At 45.4% G+C, this 18,837-nt stretch overlaps 1 protein-coding gene across 1 annotated transcript in view; it reads left to right on the top strand.

Moving 5' to 3' along the window:
• Positions 1-18,837, top strand: part of Adamts17 (ADAM metallopeptidase with thrombospondin type 1 motif 17) — a 332,924-nt gene that overhangs the window by 258,435 nt on the left and 55,652 nt on the right. The window lies entirely within an intron of this gene.

Genomic DNA, 18,837 nt, shown 5'->3' on the forward strand with positions numbered 1-18,837 from the left:
TTGACAAAGGGGGCACATTCTGAGAAGTCCCTATTTAGACAAATGTCATGTTTGCTACACAAGTAGGCTGACAGCGTAGAAGTGTTACAGGTTATTGATCCGAGGACATGAACAAAATAGAGCATTCATTTAAGCATAAAAGGATATCAGTAGACACGGACTGGATAGGCTGGTGCTGTTCTAACACAAACTTCTCTTCAGTGAACAATATTTTTCAACAGGAGTGCGTTCTAAATAACAATAGTAATTCTAGCATAGTAAGTACATGAACTGGTAACTTATTCTCACCTTTTATCATTGACAGTAGTGAGTACTGTACTATGTGCTGGGGCTGGGGAGATGGATCAGTGGGTAAAGTGCGATCATGAGGACCTGAGTTTGGGTCCTTAGCACCCATGTAAAAGATGGGAACATCTGTGTGTATGTCTACACCCCCAGAGCTGGAGGGATGTGTGGAGACAGGCGGATACCCAAGGCTTGCTGGAACCAGTGTACCAGTTAGTGGGCTCTAGGTTCATCCAGAGACACTGTCTAAAAATAAAATACAATAAAGTGATAGAGGGAGACGCCCAACACTGACCTCTGACCTCCTCGTGAGCATGCATAGGCAAGTATAGGACATGCGTGTTTGCACACACTCGCACATCCCAGCCCTCTCCAATAATAAACGTGACAGCCCAGTAGGATTGCTTCCATGAGCACTGCCACAGGCATGGTGCATTGCACTGTGACATGGTGGAGGTGATGGGAATTTTCAACTCCATTGTAATCTTATGGCAGCGTCTGTTACCAACTGAAGCACCACGATATGGCGCCGTTCTGACCTTCTGTCTCCTAAGCCAGAACACTAATGGAAATATACCGTCCTAGCTGGAGGGCAGCTTACAGATCATGAGTGACAACATCTCACAGAGAAAACGTTGCCGTGGGCACACACTTCTGACTGGCACCCACTGGCTCCCCTAAATCGCTTGTCTGGAGGAAGAGGAAATATGTGCTAGAATTTTAGTGTCTAAGAATAAAGTGTCCACAGAGGCTAAGGGCTGTGGTTGACCTGTCTCTGTGAGTGTTTGTTGTTGTTTGGAAGCCGTCTGTGCTTCTCTGACAGACCCAGCTGAAACATGACATGGCCGTGCTGCCCATGTGCTCTGGCGTACAATCTGGAGTTCTGGACTGGGATGAACTGTGCGAAGAGCATGCACTGGTTTCCCGTGTTTCTTTCAGTTGCTTCAGTGGCTGGAGCGTGGTACTCGGGGACTGTGATGCATTGTGTGATGTCATGCCTCTGCCTCCTTTCTGTCCCGCGCTGAGTGACTAGTTTTTGCTTTGTGGCCCTGCCCATCATGTCAAGGCATATTTACCTTTGCTGACTAGGCTTTGCTTTTTGATGTGGAATCTTTGGGGTCTTTTAAGTATGGTGTGTACCCCTGGCCTGATTCAGGAGTCTCATAACATGTTTGGCTTTTGTACCAACCCCTTTTGCTTGCACTGTTTTTATTTTTTAATTGTGTGTGTGTGTGTGTGTGTGTGTGTGTGTGTGTGTGTGTGTGTATACATACTCCATGGCATTTGTGTGGACATGTGTGGAGGTCAAAGGACATCTTTCAGGCATTGATGATCTCTTTACACCACGTGGGCCCCAGGTATCTAACTCAGGTTGTCTGGGTTTGCCCAGGCACCCTAACTTGCTAAAGGCATCATTACATCATCACAGCCTTTGTTAAACTCTTTGCATGTGCTTCAGAGATGATGGGAAGGAAAAGCAAGCAGGTGATGTTCCTTACGTTGATTCAGCGAGCTCCTCCAAAATTAAGAATGAAAGTCTTCTTTCATGCTGAAGGCTTTAAGGGAGGACTCATCAGAAAGTCTGCATGTGGTTAGTTTTGAATGTCAACTTGCCACAACCTAGAATCACTAAGCAAAGATCTTCAATTGAGAAATGACTTAGATCAGGTTGGCCCGTGGGCATGTCTGGGGGTAGGGAAGCGTTGTCTTGATTACTAATGGAGATGGGAAGATCCACCTTGGATGTGGGCAGCCCTATTTCATGGAGTGGATCCTGAACTATTAAAGAATGAGAAAGAAAAAAAAATAGGAGAGCCAAGCATCTTGGGAGCATTCATCTCTCTCTGCACTTGACTGTGGGTGTGAGGTGACTAGCTGCTTGAGTTCCTGGGACCTGGAATTGTGAGCCATAATAAATCCCTCAAGTTATGTATTATGAGGATTGGTAGCCATACTTCAAGCCCATCCTCCAGTCCCTTGCTCAGTTATGGGGCCAAAGAAGGAAGATCTGACAGCTGTAAAAACTCAGTGATCAGACAGGTGGCAGTCTCTCTTCCTGAAACCAAGGATGGTCTATCTACCCCTAGAAGAAGGAGCAGAAAATGGGGGAAGAGCTCATTCATGACTGAGAGAGGTCAAGAGAGGCTCAAGGGGATTAAAAACAAAAACAAAAACAAAAATACAACCCTAGGGATGCCTTCATGGATCTTATTTTCTGATCAGTGTTTGCAAACTACTTTAACATCAAAATTTTTAAATTATGTTCAGAAGACAAATAAAATAAGAACATTTGCTCCCCTTCCCCCACAGCAGGCCATGGCTCCTCTGTAGAACAATAAGGAATAGAGTTTAAAAGCTGCTGCTTAGCCGGGCGGTGGTGGCGCACGCCTTTAATCCCAGCACTCGGGAGGCAGAGGCAGGCGGATCTCTGTGAGTTCGAGGCCAGCCTGGGCTACCAAGTGAGTTCCAGGAAAGGCGCAGAGCTACACAGAGAAACCCTGTCTCGAAAAACCAAAAAAAAAAAAAAAAAAAAAAAAAAAAAAAAAAAAAAGCTGCTGCTTAAAGGGTTTACATCCTGTAATTATGGGGCCACAAATAACGACAAAGAACTCTGGAGAAAATACAAAAAAATACAGCTATTTAAAACTAGAACGCAGTCAGAAGTTGGAGTGGAGGATATGCAGAGGAGACCAGAGTAGCCCCGTGTGGAGTTTCCATTTGTGACTGACTGTTTGTCACTACATAGACACTATTAGTTACCTTTGATTTCTGTGACAGAGCATCCCATGGGAACAGCTTCAGTGAGGACAGACGGCTTGTAGCTCATGGCCTCCGAGGGTTTGCAGGTGCTGTAGCTAACGAAGGAAATACGGCATTGTAGCTCAGCTCATGGTAACACCTGGGATGTGTGGTGATGCTGTCTATGGGGCTCTGCAGAGCAGGTAGCCACAGAGTGCTGGAACCAGGGACCAGGCCCTCCCTTCACAGGCCTTCCCCACAGTTACTCACTTCTACCAGCTAAGCTCCAGCTCCTAAAGGTTCCGTAGCCTCCCGCTGTAACACCACCAGCTAGGAAACAAGCATTCAAAACGTGAACGTATGAGGGAGGTCTCAGATTCAGACCTTAACAGAGGCCCAGCTAGAACAGCAATGGACTGTGGCTGAGCCCCCACACACACACACGCTCAGGGTGACCACAGCGGCTGGAAGGAGAGAGCCAGAGGGGCCCTCAGATTCCACAGATGTATTTGGCCCTGTTCCTAAGATAAGACACAGATGGGACAGATCTCATCTAGTAGAGCTAAGGCAGAAGAACGGAAGTACTGTCGAAGCTGCTGCCCATCGCAACGACCTGTGCTTAGGGTAGTATCACAGCCAGGGGTGCTGCCTGCTAAGCCGGAAGTTCAGGATTCTACCATGATGCTCTAGGGGTGTACCATTCAATGTGATAGCCAGTAGCTGATCCAAGGTGACATTGGCTGTGCACATAAAATATGTGAATAAAAGTGGCAGGTTTCAAAGGGAATGAAATTAGAAATAGCAATGATTCAAGATTGCAAGGATTTTAAGATAATTTAATAATATGAAATGAGAGTGTGTAGACTATAATCACCCGGAATAACTAATTTAAATATGCTGGGGGAAAGTATGTTGTGTGTTTTGTCATTATTATTTAAATATTTATTTCTTATTAAGCAGAGCATGTATGCCTTTATGCATGTGTGGAGGTGAGAAAACCTTATGTTAGGGAGTTGGCTCTCTCCTTGCACCCTGGGTTCCAGGAACGGAACTTAGATTCTCAGGTTTGAATGGCAAGCACTTTTACCTGCCGGGCCATTTCACTGACCCTGCTGTTTTCTAGTTTGGGGGTGTTTGTGTTGTAATGCTGGGGACCAAGCCTGGGTGGGTCTCACATCTGCCTGTTCATGCTCTACCCCTGAATTACAGCTCCAGCCATAAAACACACTCTTGAAATGAAATAGCCACGTTTCTTTTCACTGTTCCCATGGCTCCTGGAAAATGCAAATGACATGTATGGCTCATGTGTGTGGGACAGCACTGAGGCTGGCCAGTGAGTGCCTCGTTGACAACGTTCAGGATATGATTGGAAATTAATAGTCTTACAGAGAAACAGGCCCAGAATCGAGACAGAAGAAAAGACTTGATTCCAAGAGGACACAGGTTAGAATTAAAAGAAGAGGATTTTTTTATTATTATTCTTTAGCTTTCTCTCTAACGTTTTCCACAACTTAAAGGTAAATAAAATCTAACAAAGTGAATGTACACAGGAACCTGTTTTCCTGACTCTGGCCCTCCACACTATGTTTTTAATATAATATTTTTATTTATTTTTCAAAAATGTTCAAGTTGGGCAGTGATGGCACATTCTTTTCATCCTAGCATTCAGGAGACAGAGGCAGGCGGATCTCTGTGAGTTTGAGGCCAATCTGGTCTACAAAGCGAGTTCCAGGACAGCCAGAGCTGTTATACAGGGAAAACCTGTCTCAAAAAAAGAAAAAAGAAAGAAAAAAGAAAAGAAAAATTCATACATGTACACAATGCATTTTGATAATATTCACCCCCTACTTTTCCCCCTAACTCCTTCCAGATCTACCCCCACCCTCCATCCCTCCCAATATTATATTCCCCCTTTTATTTTGTAATAACCCACTAATTCCAATTTGTCTTGCTCATATACCCATAGAGCATGGTCAACCTTCCAGAACTCTCCGTCCCCCGGAGCCCATTGCTTGCCTAGAGCCCCTCTGTTGGGGGCGGGGACTCACAGGCCCCTCCTGGCTCCAGGCTCGGACATTTACTTATGCAGGCGGCCATAGCGGCTGTGGGTTCATGAGGCAGCAATCCTGTCATGTCCAGAAGACCCTGCTTCTTCTGGTTCTCCCCAGTCCCTGGCCCCTACCCCTTCCTACCCCCTCCTACATGATGGTTCCTGAGCCTTGGCGGGGAAGGAGTGCGATGTAGATGCCCCTTTGTGGCCGAGCGGGACACTCTCTCTGCTGGACGTAGGCCACGATAGTTTGCTGGCCCTGCTCCCCATCACTGCCTACGCTGACCACTGAGCTACTGGACCCTCACGCACAAAGAGCCCGTGCTCTGAAGGTCCTGTCTCAGGATGGAGATACAATGGAGGACACATTATTACACTGGATGACTTTTTCTTGCCTGCTTGACCATCCCCTGAGCATCTACCACAGCCATGATCGTATTCTGTACCTTCTGCAACATCCCGTCTTTCTGGTCACCAGCCCTCCTCCTGTTCACCAGGCACCTTCTCAGTGCCTGGCTATTTAGAGAGGAAAGACTGTCTTGTACGCCTGTGACTTCATAGATAGGTGTTTTCTCCCTCCCTCCATGCTTTTTTTAAAATCCCATCCTCTTCCAGTCAAATAAAGCCAGCCTAAAGAATGAGAGGAATTTCTACAAACGGAAGAGAAAATGAAATTGAGGCAAGGTAATCCAACACCTGGAATTTTCTGGAGAGATTGCACAGGACACATTGGCTGGCTGTTCTAGGCTGACTTTGTTTATTCTTGGACCATCTGACCCTTTAATGTTGTTTAAGATAAGCACATGAGCCAGGCAGTGGTGGCACACGCCTTTAATCCCAGCACTCGGGAGGTAGAGGCAGGTGGATCTCTGTGAGTTTGAGGCCAGCCTGGTCTACAGGGCGAGTTCTAGGACAGACAAGAGTACACAGAGAAACCCTATCTCAAAAAAAAAAAAAAAACAGGCACATGAAAATGAATTGCCACAAGTCCGTGGATATTACTTACTGTTTAACACAAGAAATGTGTCTGATAATAGAATTTGAAAGTCTTGCAAAGTCTTGCAAATCCTAGCTAGATGCATGCACAGCATATATATATATATATATATATACTTACTATATGTAAATGTGTGTATAGCATGCATCTATTTTAGACATGTAATATACACATTTGAACAGTAACATTTGAACTATTGCAGAGCATGGTCTGTAGTTATGTGGACTCAAGCTACTTAAGCGAAAAGTGGAGAACCTGGTCTCAGAAATTTAGGACTAGAAAAAGAAAGAGATCTGACACACAGGTAAAAGCTGCCTTGTGTACGGCAGGTGGGACTTGGAGCCCTGTGGGACTAGAGAACAAATGTCTCTACACCCCACTTGGGATGGGGTGGGCATAACTGGAGGGTAGAGCCAATGACCCCGGAGGATAGCCTTAGAACTAACGGTGTGGGCTTTATTAATGAAGCTGAAATGATCCGCTGCTGAGCCTGGCGCAGGGAAGACCTTTTCTGTTATTATTACTCTTTGACCTTTAAAACAACATAGGTGTTCGTCTTTTTCCCCTTACATCTCCCTTTTTCTCCTGCTCTCTTAATTTTCTTCAGTCTTCTTTTTCCACTGGGTTCCCAACAGTTTCCTTTGCCTTCCCAACTGCACACCATTAGCACCTCTTTATTCTGAGTCTGTGCCTGGCTCTGTGGATGTCTCTCCCAGCCCTGCCGTACAGCATCTAGAATCTGACACAGGACGGCTGGCCCCGCTCCAGAATCTTGCACACCAACACAAATATCAGCAAACCTGGTCCCACCACTGGCAGGCGAGGCAGAAATCTCAGGTTGGATCAGCTGTTACAAATGTGGCCAGCAGACTTCGCCTTGCTGACCACAGTCTGCGGGAAGAGAGCCTTGTCATTGGCATCAAAAGAGTGATTCTGTATGCCAGCCCTAGAGACCCAGCCACAGACAGCTCAATGGGCTCCACTTGGAGCCCAGAACTCATGCATTACCAGAGTTAACATTTTTGCAGCCTTTTAGAGCTTATTAGCCACTTGAAAAGCTATTCCAAGTTATTAGATATTTCCCTATAGCATTTATGATTTGAACCTCTTCCCAGGCAGTACATGGTGTACTGTACATTGAATTAGGGTGATTCAGAAAAGAACATTTACTTGCAATTGGATTGAATAGTCATCTGCAGAGAAGGGTATTTGGTTTTTAAATTTGTGTTCCTTCTTCAATTACCTTCAACCAGGCTGGCCTTGTTTTTGGTTAAAACTGAATGGAATACCACCGTTTCTTATTAAAGTGTGTTCTGTGGTGTGCATGTACATGCAGAGAGGAGGTTGGAAGACCATGACTTCAGAAGGAAACTTGAAATGTGTGTATCTTAAGTCACAGGTGTGATTTGAAAAAGATGCTGTTGTTGATCCACTTCTTGCTACTATGAAACCTCAGAGAATTTTCCTGCTTTCTCCTGAAGTCAAAATAGTGAACTTAGTTGTGGGAACATTGGCATACACTAGGCCTTGGTGATGTGTGAGCGATGAGGATGAATCTCCATTAGCCAGATGCCAGAACATTTTTCAGACGCTATCCAGAGTCCAGGGCCTCACTTACCTTCCAACTAAATGGTAGAATTTTGAAACCTTTCCTAGTTTACCGGAATTAGGGAAGCACAAGACAGAGGAAGAAAAGGTGACTTCAGAGCTTCTTTGATTGGTTGGGTATCCCTGCCTTCCGTTATTACAGATAAAGACGAGCGAATTCCCAGACACCAGCTTCATAGGTAACGGGTTCCTCCTGTTAGGAAATGATTGCCATATAAATGCCGCAGCATAGCAAAGAGGCCCTTCTCTTTCCCCGCCTTATCCGAATAATAAAATGAAGCATTTGCTATTCCCTTTTAACATTTCCGTAATGATTTCAGGAAAGGAAAATGCTGGGCAACGTGAAGTGCAGTCTTAGGGATTCCTCCAAACAGACAGCTGAGAGCGGTAGCCCCTGCCTTACATGGCTACTTCACCCCTGAGATAAGGGGAGACCTGGCCCCCAGCGAGAGCCCAAGTTCTGAAGGCGCTACCCCATACAAAGAAGAGCCTGTTACTGGCTTTCTAGTCCTTTGTTACAAAGTGGCCCATCGGAAATGAAAGGGGAAGGTATGTTCTCCAGGTTCCAGGAGAAACAAACTTTGTAGAGTAAATGCTCTGTAATTGAGGGTGATGATGGAAGGCTCTCCAACTGGCAGAATTGCAGGAGAAGTTAAACACACACACACACACACACACACACACCTGATGGGCATGGTGACCAAATCCCAGAACAGTCCATTTCTCATGGGATCGAATGAGTTTTCTTAAGTTCAGTACTGGCCAACTGTCTACAGACATGAAATAATCATTCTTTTCTCCTTGAAAATGCCTATTTATATAGACATGCAATGAAAATCAAGGTATCATGCAAGCAGAAGTCATACAGGTTTCTTTTCCTGCTGCTATGATAAATACTCAGAAAAAAAAAAAGCAGTTTAAAGGAAGCAGCTTTATTCTGACTCACAGTTCAAAGATACAGTCTGTATCTGGTGGGCAAGTCAGTGCAAAAGCAGCCAGTGTCCACACTGTCACCAGCAGACAGAGAGAGCAATGCGGGCCAATGTTCAATTCAGGACCCCTGCCCAGGGAATGGCTCCACTCCCAATGAAGCCACACCAGTTAACAAAATCAAGATAACCCCTCCCAGACATGATCAGGAGATAACCTTAATTTAGATAGTCTCTCACAGGTGTGCCCAAAGGCATGCCTCCTGGGTAATTCTAGATTGTGTCGAGTTGACAGTTAACCCTGTCACAGAAAGCATGGATGCTACACTAATATCAAAGTATAGACTTTTAAAAACATGTAAAGTTGGGGAATGGAGCTCAGTGGTAGAGCACTTACCTAGCATGTGCAAAGCCATGAGTTTAATCGCTAGGGCTAAAAAAAAAAATGTTAGTAGAGGTGGAACCGCTTTGTAGTGATAATGGGAGCATCTGTCGAGAAGATGTAACAATTGCAAAACGTGTGCATGTAGCCACAACACCCTAGAGAACACGTGACAGAAATGGAGGGAGAGGTGGAATTTAAGAGTACTAAAAGAGCCTTCTATACCCAGTTCCAAGAGCGGATTTGAAAAACTAGGTAAGCATAAGAAAGGACATAACAGTCCTATAAACCACAAGACTTAGATCTCTAGAGAAGAATCCAGTGGCAGAACAGAGAACACGGTGTGTTCTTAGGCCACAGTGGAATAAAATTAGAAATCAGTAAGAGAAAGAAACTTAGAGAACTCACAAATATGGAGAAATGAAACCTTAATTTTGAGATGAAGCATCCATAAGGAAATTCTTAGCTTAAGAATTTTACATTTTTAAGATTTATGTTTACATTTCCTCTATTTAACATGTGTGGATATTTTGCCTGCATGTATATTGGTACAACCACTTGTATGCCTGCTGCCCTTGGAGGCGAAAAGAGGATGCTGGATCCCCTGGAAGTTAAAGATGGCTGTGAGCCACCATGTGAGTGCTGGGAATTAAACCCAGGTCCTCTGGAAGAATAACCAGTGCTCTTAACCACTGAGCTGATGTTTACATTTTTCAAAAAAAATTAGAATGGCAAAACATCAATGCACAAAAAAAAAAAAAGTAAATTAATTTTGGGGCTGGAGAGATGGCTCAGTAGTTAAGAGCCCTGACTATTCCCCCAGAGGTCCTGAGTTCAAATCTCAGCAACCACATGGTGCCTCACAACCTTCTATAATGAGATCTGGTGCCCCCTTCTGGTGCGCAGGCATAAATGCAGGCAGAACACTGTATACATAATAAATAAATAAATCTAAAACAAATTAGAAAGGGGCTGTAGAGATGCTTCAGCAATGACAAATATATTTTCCAAAGAACCAGTGTTGAGTTCCAGCACCCAGGTCAGATGGCATACCTCTGTAACGCCAGCTTCAGGGATTCAGAGCCCTCTTCCGGCCTCTGAAGGTACTGCACTCCCACACGCACAAACCCACATGCACTCACATGTGCAAAAATGAAAACAAAATCTTTTCTTTTTTTAAGATTAAAAATCAACAGCTTGGCAAAAGCAACAAAATCCAAAGCCAGCAGAAGGAAGGAACTAAAAACATGACAGCAGACATTAATGAAATGGGGAATAGAGGCAAAGAACAAAACCAGACATTGATTATATGAGCAAGTCAACAGAACTGATCAACCTTTAGCTATGCTGGTCAAGGGAAAAAGGACTCAAGTTACTAAAATTGTGGAAGAAGGGGCATTATTTTCGATCTTACAGAAACTAAAGGGAGGGTGATAAATACCATGAAGAGTTGCATGCCATAAATTATATAACTTCCATAAAATACATACACTTCTAGAAGGACACAAACTGCCGAGCAGAATAACACATAGCAAAGGAAATAAAAACTATAAACACAATAACCACAAAAGCTCCCATCAGCCATCATGCTCACCACAAAAGATAGAGAGGTTTTCCTGGAGTAGATAAGCACGTGGCACCATATCTGCTCTTGTCATCAGTGTGTAGCATTGTCCTGGCGACTCTGGCCAGGTCATCTCCCCGAGAAAACAGAACAAAGGGACTCCTGTTGAGAGGAAAGGGGCAGGACTCTGTGTGTGCAGACAACATGATCTTGTAATCAGAAGTTCCTAAAGAATCTACTAAGGAAATTGAATTCATCTCAGGGAGTTGCAAGATAAGACAGGATGAGCAAAGTCAGTTAGATTTCTGTGCATTGCAAATGAAGAAAGCAGTTTTAGTTACCAGATGTTCTGGGTTGAGTGTGGCTTGTCCATCACAGGCTTCCTTACTTGAGAACTTGGTTCCAGCTGGTGGCACTGTTTGGGGGAGGTGATGAAGCTGTTGAAATCTGTGGCCTAGCTAGCACAAGTGGGCTGCTGGGAGCACATCTGAAAGGCTCCGTCTACTTCTGTTTCTGGCTAGAATACCCCATTGCCAGATCCACCAGATGTGACCAAGCCACACCACTCCAGCTGTGTGCATCCCTACCATAGTGGGCTATACCCCCCCAACTGTGGGCCCGAATAAACATCTTCCTCTCTTAAGTTGCTTCTGTACTCTGTCACCATGGCAAGAAAAGGGGCTAACACTCCTAAACACCAAGAAGAATGAAACACTCAACAATAATTCCAAAATTCATAACCTGGAAAATACTAGACCTTACCACAAGACATCTCACTTTCACGGGCTGGGATGTTTCAAGGAAGTGATACCCCACAATTGTCTCCCCATGCACTTTCTGTCAAAACTCCATCTGCCTTCATTGCCCAAGTGGGCAAACTGATCCTAAAAGTCGTGTGGACTTGGAAAGGGCTCAGTACAGCCAAAGCCATCTTACAGGGAATAATGAACCTGGAAGCTCTATGCCTCCCACTTTCAAGTCTTAGCAAGAAATTAACACCACGCGGTAGCCCCACTACAGTGGATGCACAGAGCAGCAGAGGGAATTGAAAGTCTAGAAAACAAACCCGTATGTTTACTCGCAGTTGGTTTTCAGCAAGGGTTCCAAGAATGTTTGACGGGGAATCTGTCTTTTCAGCAAGCATCTCTGGTACAACTGGACGGCCACATGCAGGACTGACACCGGGCACACAAACTTGCTCATAAGGCATCAAAGCTCCAAACCTCTGAACGCATACAGTGAAGAAAATATCAGAGGCAAAAATCTTCCCGATGTGGATTTACTATTAAGATACCAAAAGTATGAGCAACATGTCAGGCAGTGGTGGTGCACACCTTTAATCCCAGCACTTGGGAGGCAGAGGCAGATGGATCTCTGTGAGTTCGAGTCCAGCCTGGTCTACAGAGTGAGATCCAGGACAGACACCAAAGCTGCATGGAGAAACCCTGTCTCAAAAACAAAACAAAACAGTATGAGCAATAACAACAAAAAGACAAGTTAAAAGTCATCACAATTTTAAGGTTTTGCTTTGCTATGTTACTTCAAAAGGGACCATCAAGAAAGTGAAAAGTTAACCAAGGAATGGGAGAGAATTTTACATCTGTAACCTAAGGAACCATGACTAATCAAATAATAAATTAACAGATGACCCACACATAGGCTGTGCACATGTCCAGATGAGGTAGAGACAGATAAATAGCCCAAGTATACGAGAGTGGCAATTTAAATGAGCTTCACTGATGTGGGGACATTTAACCCATTCCAGCCCATGTCCCATTGAGACCCAGGATATCCCAGAATCTGGAGTGTGACTGGCCTGTAGCCTCTGAGATCACAGGAGCCACAGAAGAACCCTAATAGTCCACAACTATAAATGTATATTAGGGGAGATTTAAAAGTATACAGACACCTTTTGTTCAGCTGCCTCTGGGTCTCCTTGCTTTCTCCATACTCTTCTTCAGGAAGAGCTTGCTTGCAGGGTATGCCCCCAGAAATTCTCATTCCCACAGACACTGGCCAGGAAAATAGAACCCGTTCTGAGAGGGCAGCCATCCTCATGTGACATCACAGAGCTGCCCCTGGGGCTGGGGAGATGATGGCTCCATCTGTAGAATGCCTGCTGCCCAAGCATGGAGCCCTGAGTTTGATCCTTCATACCTATGTGAAAGTCAGACCAGTTGGCACATCTGTAACCCCATGTGCTGAGGCTAGGGGACAGAGACCAGTGGGTCCCTGAAGCCCTTTGATCATGCACCCCAGCTGAATTGATCAGCTCCAGGCTCAGTGAGAGACTTTATCCCATGCAACATGTAGAAAATAGCATCACTTGGTGAGCATGTCTTCATTTACTTGGTTACTGCTTTTTAGTGCCTATGCTGTGTAGTTGGAAGTTTTTCTGTGTCCTGCCCAGTCCTGCAGCCGCTCAGACCCAAGTAAACACACAGAGGCTTATATTATTTTTAAACCATGGCTATGGCAAGCTTCTTGCTAGCTAGCTCTCGTATCCTAAATTAACCCATTTCTATAAATCTATACCTTGCCATGTGGCTTGTGGCTTACCGGTACTTTACTTGTTTCTCCTGGTGGCAGCTGGCAGCGTCCGCCTCACTCTCCTTACTCTTCCCACTGTCTCTCTTGGATTTTCCCACCTGGCTCCATCCTGCCCTGCTTATGGTTCCAGAAGGTCATAGTCCATAATGACAGGGACAACATGGCAGCAGGCAGCAGACACAGCAGCAGAAACAGTTGTCATGCACAGAGCAGAGAAAGCGAGCTAGAAGTGGCGTCAGACTCCCAAAGCCTGCCCCCAGTGACATGCTTCCTTCTGCAAGGGGACAAGTGTTTAAATGCCCGAGACTATAGGGACATTTCTCATCTGAACCACTGCAGGGTTTACCCTGATGCAGGGTTCACACTCAGGACCTGGCTATCCTGGTGGCTTCCAGCATTTCCCTGGGCTTGGCATGCCTCACTTCTGAGTTTGGTTTCCCAGTCATTCTTCTTCCACCCTAAAAGGAACCATGCCTCCTTTTCTTCTCATGCCTGGCTCCTCTTCTCCAAAACCTGAAACAGAAACATTAGGATAAGAATGGGAAAATGCCACACACTAGTGAGATAGGGTAAGAATGGGCAAACGCCACACACTAGTGAGACAGGGTAAGGATGAGCAAATGCCACACACTAGTGAGACAGGAGAAGAACGGGAAAATGCCACACACTAGTGAGACAATTAAAACAAGTCTTAACTAGAGCTATGGCCAAGATCTCTTTGGACAAAAACAGGGCAATTCTTTTCTAAGTAAGGCATGCACTCTGGAAATATTCCAACACTCATATTTTTTTAAATAACCAAGCACTTCCCTCATAGTTATATTTTATATCTATTGCTCCATAAGAAAACACTGGAGCCTTTTGGAAAGACACCACCCAGGCTGGGTCCATACCATGCCAAAGGGGCACCAGTAAGAGATGGGAGCTGGGCTACTCCTGACCATCTCAGAGGATGCTGTGGGCCCGCATTCCTGTCCTTTCTGCAAAGTTACTGCACTTTTGACCGCTCAGCTCCTCGGTGCCTTAAGTGCTGTGTTTTCAATGCATTTGTGTGTGTCCGTCTGTGCATGTTTGTATGTGCAGATGTAAGTGTGTGCAGGTGTACATGCTTGTATATACAGGGCACATGTATGTGTGCACATGCATATAGAAGCCTCAGAGACCTCCTTTGAAGGGACCTGAAGCTCCCCAGCAGCCCCAGGAACCCTCCTGTCACCCTCTCTCTAGACTGAAATGCAAGGGAACCTCTCCATCTGGCATGTTTACATAGGTTCTGGGGGCTGAACTCAGGTCCCCATGCTGGGAGGCAAATACTCCCCCAACTGAGCCATCCCCCAGCCCTCTTGAAGGTTTTCTAAGTACTTGGGATTTCCTTGTGGGATATGAAATTATTCTCAGGTCCCAGGGATAGCAGAATTGGCTATCAGCTTATATTTTTTCAAAGGCTTCCTTTCATCTGGGTGTCTACACATTCACCTTAAAAGACTTAATGCCATTGAAGGAGCAGAATGAGAGATTTCTTTAGTGCAACTCAAGGACATTGCTCTGGTAGGAAAGTGGTTTGGTCTTTTTAACCTTCTCATGGGCAGGAATGAGTTTCTGTGACCCACTTCTCAGAGAGATCCAACCACTGGTGTAAACAAACAGTGTTGGACACATTGGAGAGGGACATATCAGGTAGGAAGTAGGCTCACGGAGCAGCCGTAGTGGCCTCTACCCTAAAAGTGTTGAGCATAGCTTATAAAGTAAGGGAAGTGGTTTGCAAGTCAAATTTCATAAGCTGCTTGTCACAAACTCCATTTCTAATACAGGGTGAGTATCCCTCATTTAAAAATCCCAAACCCAAAATGATTTTTTAAAAAAATCTGCAACTCTGTGAGCTCCAACATGATGATACAAGTAGGAAACAGATACATTAAAAATATCATATGAATTTCCTCTAGACTATGTGTTTATGCACTATGTATATAAGGATGTGTGTGTGTGTGTGTGTGTGTGTGTGTGTGTGTATGAGAGAGAGAGAGAGAGAGAGAATGATTGGTCCTAGTCACCATCCCCCAAATACCTCATCATATCTGTGAAAATATCCAGAACCTGAGAAACACGTTGGCTGAGGCAGCCTGGCCCTTTGCCAGCAACAGTACATAACCAGGATGATCTCACGCTCATAGCCTTTTGATGCTGTCAACCGCTATCAGAATGTGTAATCACCCCACTTCCCAAGCCTTTGATCTTGGAGCTATCTCTCCTAACCTCCTTCAGAAAAGAATGCTCTTGGCAGTTTAGGGGGCACTGGCCGGCAGGAGACACTGCCCAGTGTGGCCTTCTGCCTCCATGAGAAAAGCAAACTGTGCCCACTGCTTCTTCCTGCTGAGTTGACATTATTTATTTTATGATGGGAGGGAAGATGATAGTCTAATCAGCTAATATGGCTGCCTATGCAACCCCTGTCCCTGCCAACAGTTCTGGTGCCATGGCGACAGAGGGGAAATGCAAACAGGTAACACCAGGCCATCACCAGCCTGGAAGCACATCAGGCCTTTAGTGAACTAAGAGGAAGAACCTGGGCCTTTGATCCAAGATAACAGATCTGAAAGTACAAAACAAAAGAATATAGAGACAGGTGTTGGAGGGGTGGGGGGAGGTGGGGGTGGTGAGGGGTGGCTCAGGGGTTAAGAGGGCTTGCTGCTCATGCAGAGAATACAAGTTTGTCTCCCAGCACCCACACTGGACAGCTCACAACCAACTGTAACTCCAGGTCTAGGGGAGCAACACCTCTGGCCTCTGTGGGCACATTAATTCACATGTCCACACATACAGAGATACAAAAAACAATTTAAAAAAATCATGAAAATAAATACTTTTTTTAAAGAGCGTACAAAAACAAACAAAAAACTCATAGCAACTTTGATTAAAAAAAAAAAAAAAGAGGTGCGGGGCAAGTTGCTGTAGACCTGCCCTGCTTGGGCCCTGCAGATTCTCCTCTGCAGACCTCCACTCTAAGTCCCTTCTAGGTCTGACAGGCCTGGTGCAGCTCACACACCCTCCTGCCAACCCGTGTGCATCCCAAAGGAAAACTGAGGCATCCTCACTAGAAGGAAGATGATCATGGGCAGACAGGAACAGATGGGCCCCCACGTAAAGCATGCAGATGTCATGGTCACACCAAAAGTCAGAAATGAAGCCCATCCAGCTGCCCCTGTCCAGCTAGATTGAGAACCCACAGGTCTGTTAGCAGGAGGGCTACTGTACTGGAAAATTCCTGTGCATGGGTAAGAAAGGCAGCCGGCCCGGAATGTTACTCTTGGATAGGAACTGCCAACATCAGCAGCTCTATGATTCTCAGAGCATGAGAGTTTCTTTTCCAAACTCTTGGTGACTGGGTGTGGTACAACCTGTTAGCAAACCTAGACTTCTCCACCACGGTTATTTCAACTCCCAAGCTGTACTGGCTTGAGGTCTGAATCCTTGTATGTAACTTGACTAGGTGTGCTGGCTGAAAAGAAAGTGGATCCTACAGGTGTACCAGTCACTAGCTGAACCCTATTGGTACCCTCTACTTCCCTAGCAAGAACTAAGTTAGTTCCCATAAGTCCCAGAGAAACTTTTTTTTTTGACAACCTCCTTGAAAATGAATTTATTGTAAAAGTAGAAAAATCTGAAAACTCAGATTTTCCTTGGGCTAAGGAGATAGCTCATATAGCAATGTCTCACAAACATGATACGCAAGTTTCATTCCCAAAATACATGTTTGAAGAAGAAAGCTAGGCATGGTAGAGGTAGCTTGTAATCCCAGTAGTAGGAAAGGAGAGACAGGTAGATTCTTGGGTCTTGCTGGTCAACCAGTCTAGCAAAATTGGTAGATTCTGGGCCAAATGTGAAACCCTGCCTTGAACAAAGTAGATGATGCCTGAGGTTAACCTCTAGACTACACACACACATACAGTTTTTTTTTTAAAGTTGTGTTCTTTTTATAAGATGAAAGTAATGAAGGTAGCAGTTACAGAAAGGCCACTGGAGGGCCAGTCTACCCCTGTGGGTGGACAGTAAGGAGAGAAGGGAGGAAGTGGCTGAGCTGCTGCATTTATACGGAATCCCATAGTCGCCTGGGGCCATTACATGGGCAAACCCCACTATCCTCTGGAAAGTTGACTACACATTCACCACATTTTATCAATGAAGATTCCGAGCTACTTAGCCATTGAGTAGCTTCCTCAAGCTCCAAGTGATGGCAAGAACTCACACCACGCCATCTTACCGTGAGTCTCACATACTTCCTGCTAACCCATTATATTTTAAAAAAAAATTTTTTTTAAGTGTCAAAAAAGGTCAAGAGAAGTTAGCAATGGCATTTCCTTAGCCCTCAGCTTAGGAACTCGTGAGGCAAAGGGGAGGATGTGATGGCTTCCTTCTCTGGAAGTTAAAACCCAGGTTCGAAGTTGTAAAATTAAACCATTCTGGTTGAAATCTTTAACATCCCCAAAGGTCTAGGTAGTAAAGGCTTGGCCCCTAGCCATGGTGCTGGTAGGAGACAGGGTTTGTAGGAGGTAGAGTCTGGCAGGATGGGTTAGGTTTTCAGTACTAGTCCCTTGAAGTAGACAGTAGGGACCTGTGCCTTTCCGTCTGTGTCTCCTAGCTTCCTGGCCATCGTGAGATGAGTGCGGCCCTCTGCCTTGCGCTGCCGCCATGATGTACTGCCTCCCAAGCGGCCCAAAGCTAGTGGAGCCAGCTGAACCCTGACTAAAAACCATGGGCCACACAAACCATTTCTCTGTATACGTTCACTTTTCTCGGGTATTTTATCTCAGGGTGAGAAGATGATTGACACATAGAACACTAAAGGTTTGTAATGAACACTAGAGTTGGTTCATTTTCTGCTTTGTTCTCTGTGTGTGTGTGTGTGTGTGTGTGTGTGTGTGTGTGTGTGTGTGTGTGTGTGTGTGTTAAGTGGAGATGTGTTAGAACAGAAACAATTGCAGAGCCTGAGATATCTAGGATGTAGGTTTCCAACAAGACTCTGGCTCCCAGGCACTTGTTGGGGAAGACAGAGGTACAGGCCCCCTCTGAACTCCATAAGCATTGCCTCCTCTACCCATAGTTAGCTGACCAAGGCCTCGGAGAGGCTGGGAGGGATGCCCACCCTGTCTCAGATCCCTTGTGAGTAGTGTGTAAAGTTACCAGGGACTGGAGAAGTAGCATGGCCTGTGGCCCAGGTCTGATGGTCTTCTGAGCAAGCCTGCCCACTCAAGAGACAAGCCCACAGCCTCTGGTATCTCCTCCAAAACTTTGGTGGTCAAATAAAGAGCTAGCCCAGGTCGGGTGGCAGCCACTCGGGATACCTTTGCCACTCCTAATGCCCCCTCTGGCAGCGTTTATTCCTCTCTACTGACACCATTTTTGTCTCTCCAACAAGGGGCAGGACTTGCGTGATGCTCTTGTCTCAACTAGTATTTGCAGGGTGCTTTCTGTGGAGCTAAGAGGGTACACAGTGAGGACTCTACCAATGGGGACTTGTTGGGGTGTGCTTTCCTTTCAGTGACAGCAGCTCCAGCACCCAGGAAGCCCCAAGAGGCCGTTTTCACAAATGAGTGGATAAAGATTGGTAGAGGAAGTGCCTCACTCATACCAGACTTCACTGAGTTGGAAATGAGATTTCATTCCAGTGACAGGAGAATTTACATACCAAGAGATAGGTGTCTGACCTGGACAGATGCTCCACAGACAAAGTAGAAT

The sequence above is a fragment of the Peromyscus maniculatus genome, chromosome 1 (assembly GCF_049852395.1).
Source record: "Peromyscus maniculatus bairdii isolate BWxNUB_F1_BW_parent chromosome 1, HU_Pman_BW_mat_3.1, whole genome shotgun sequence".
NCBI classification, from domain to species: domain Eukaryota; kingdom Metazoa; phylum Chordata; class Mammalia; order Rodentia; family Cricetidae; genus Peromyscus; species Peromyscus maniculatus.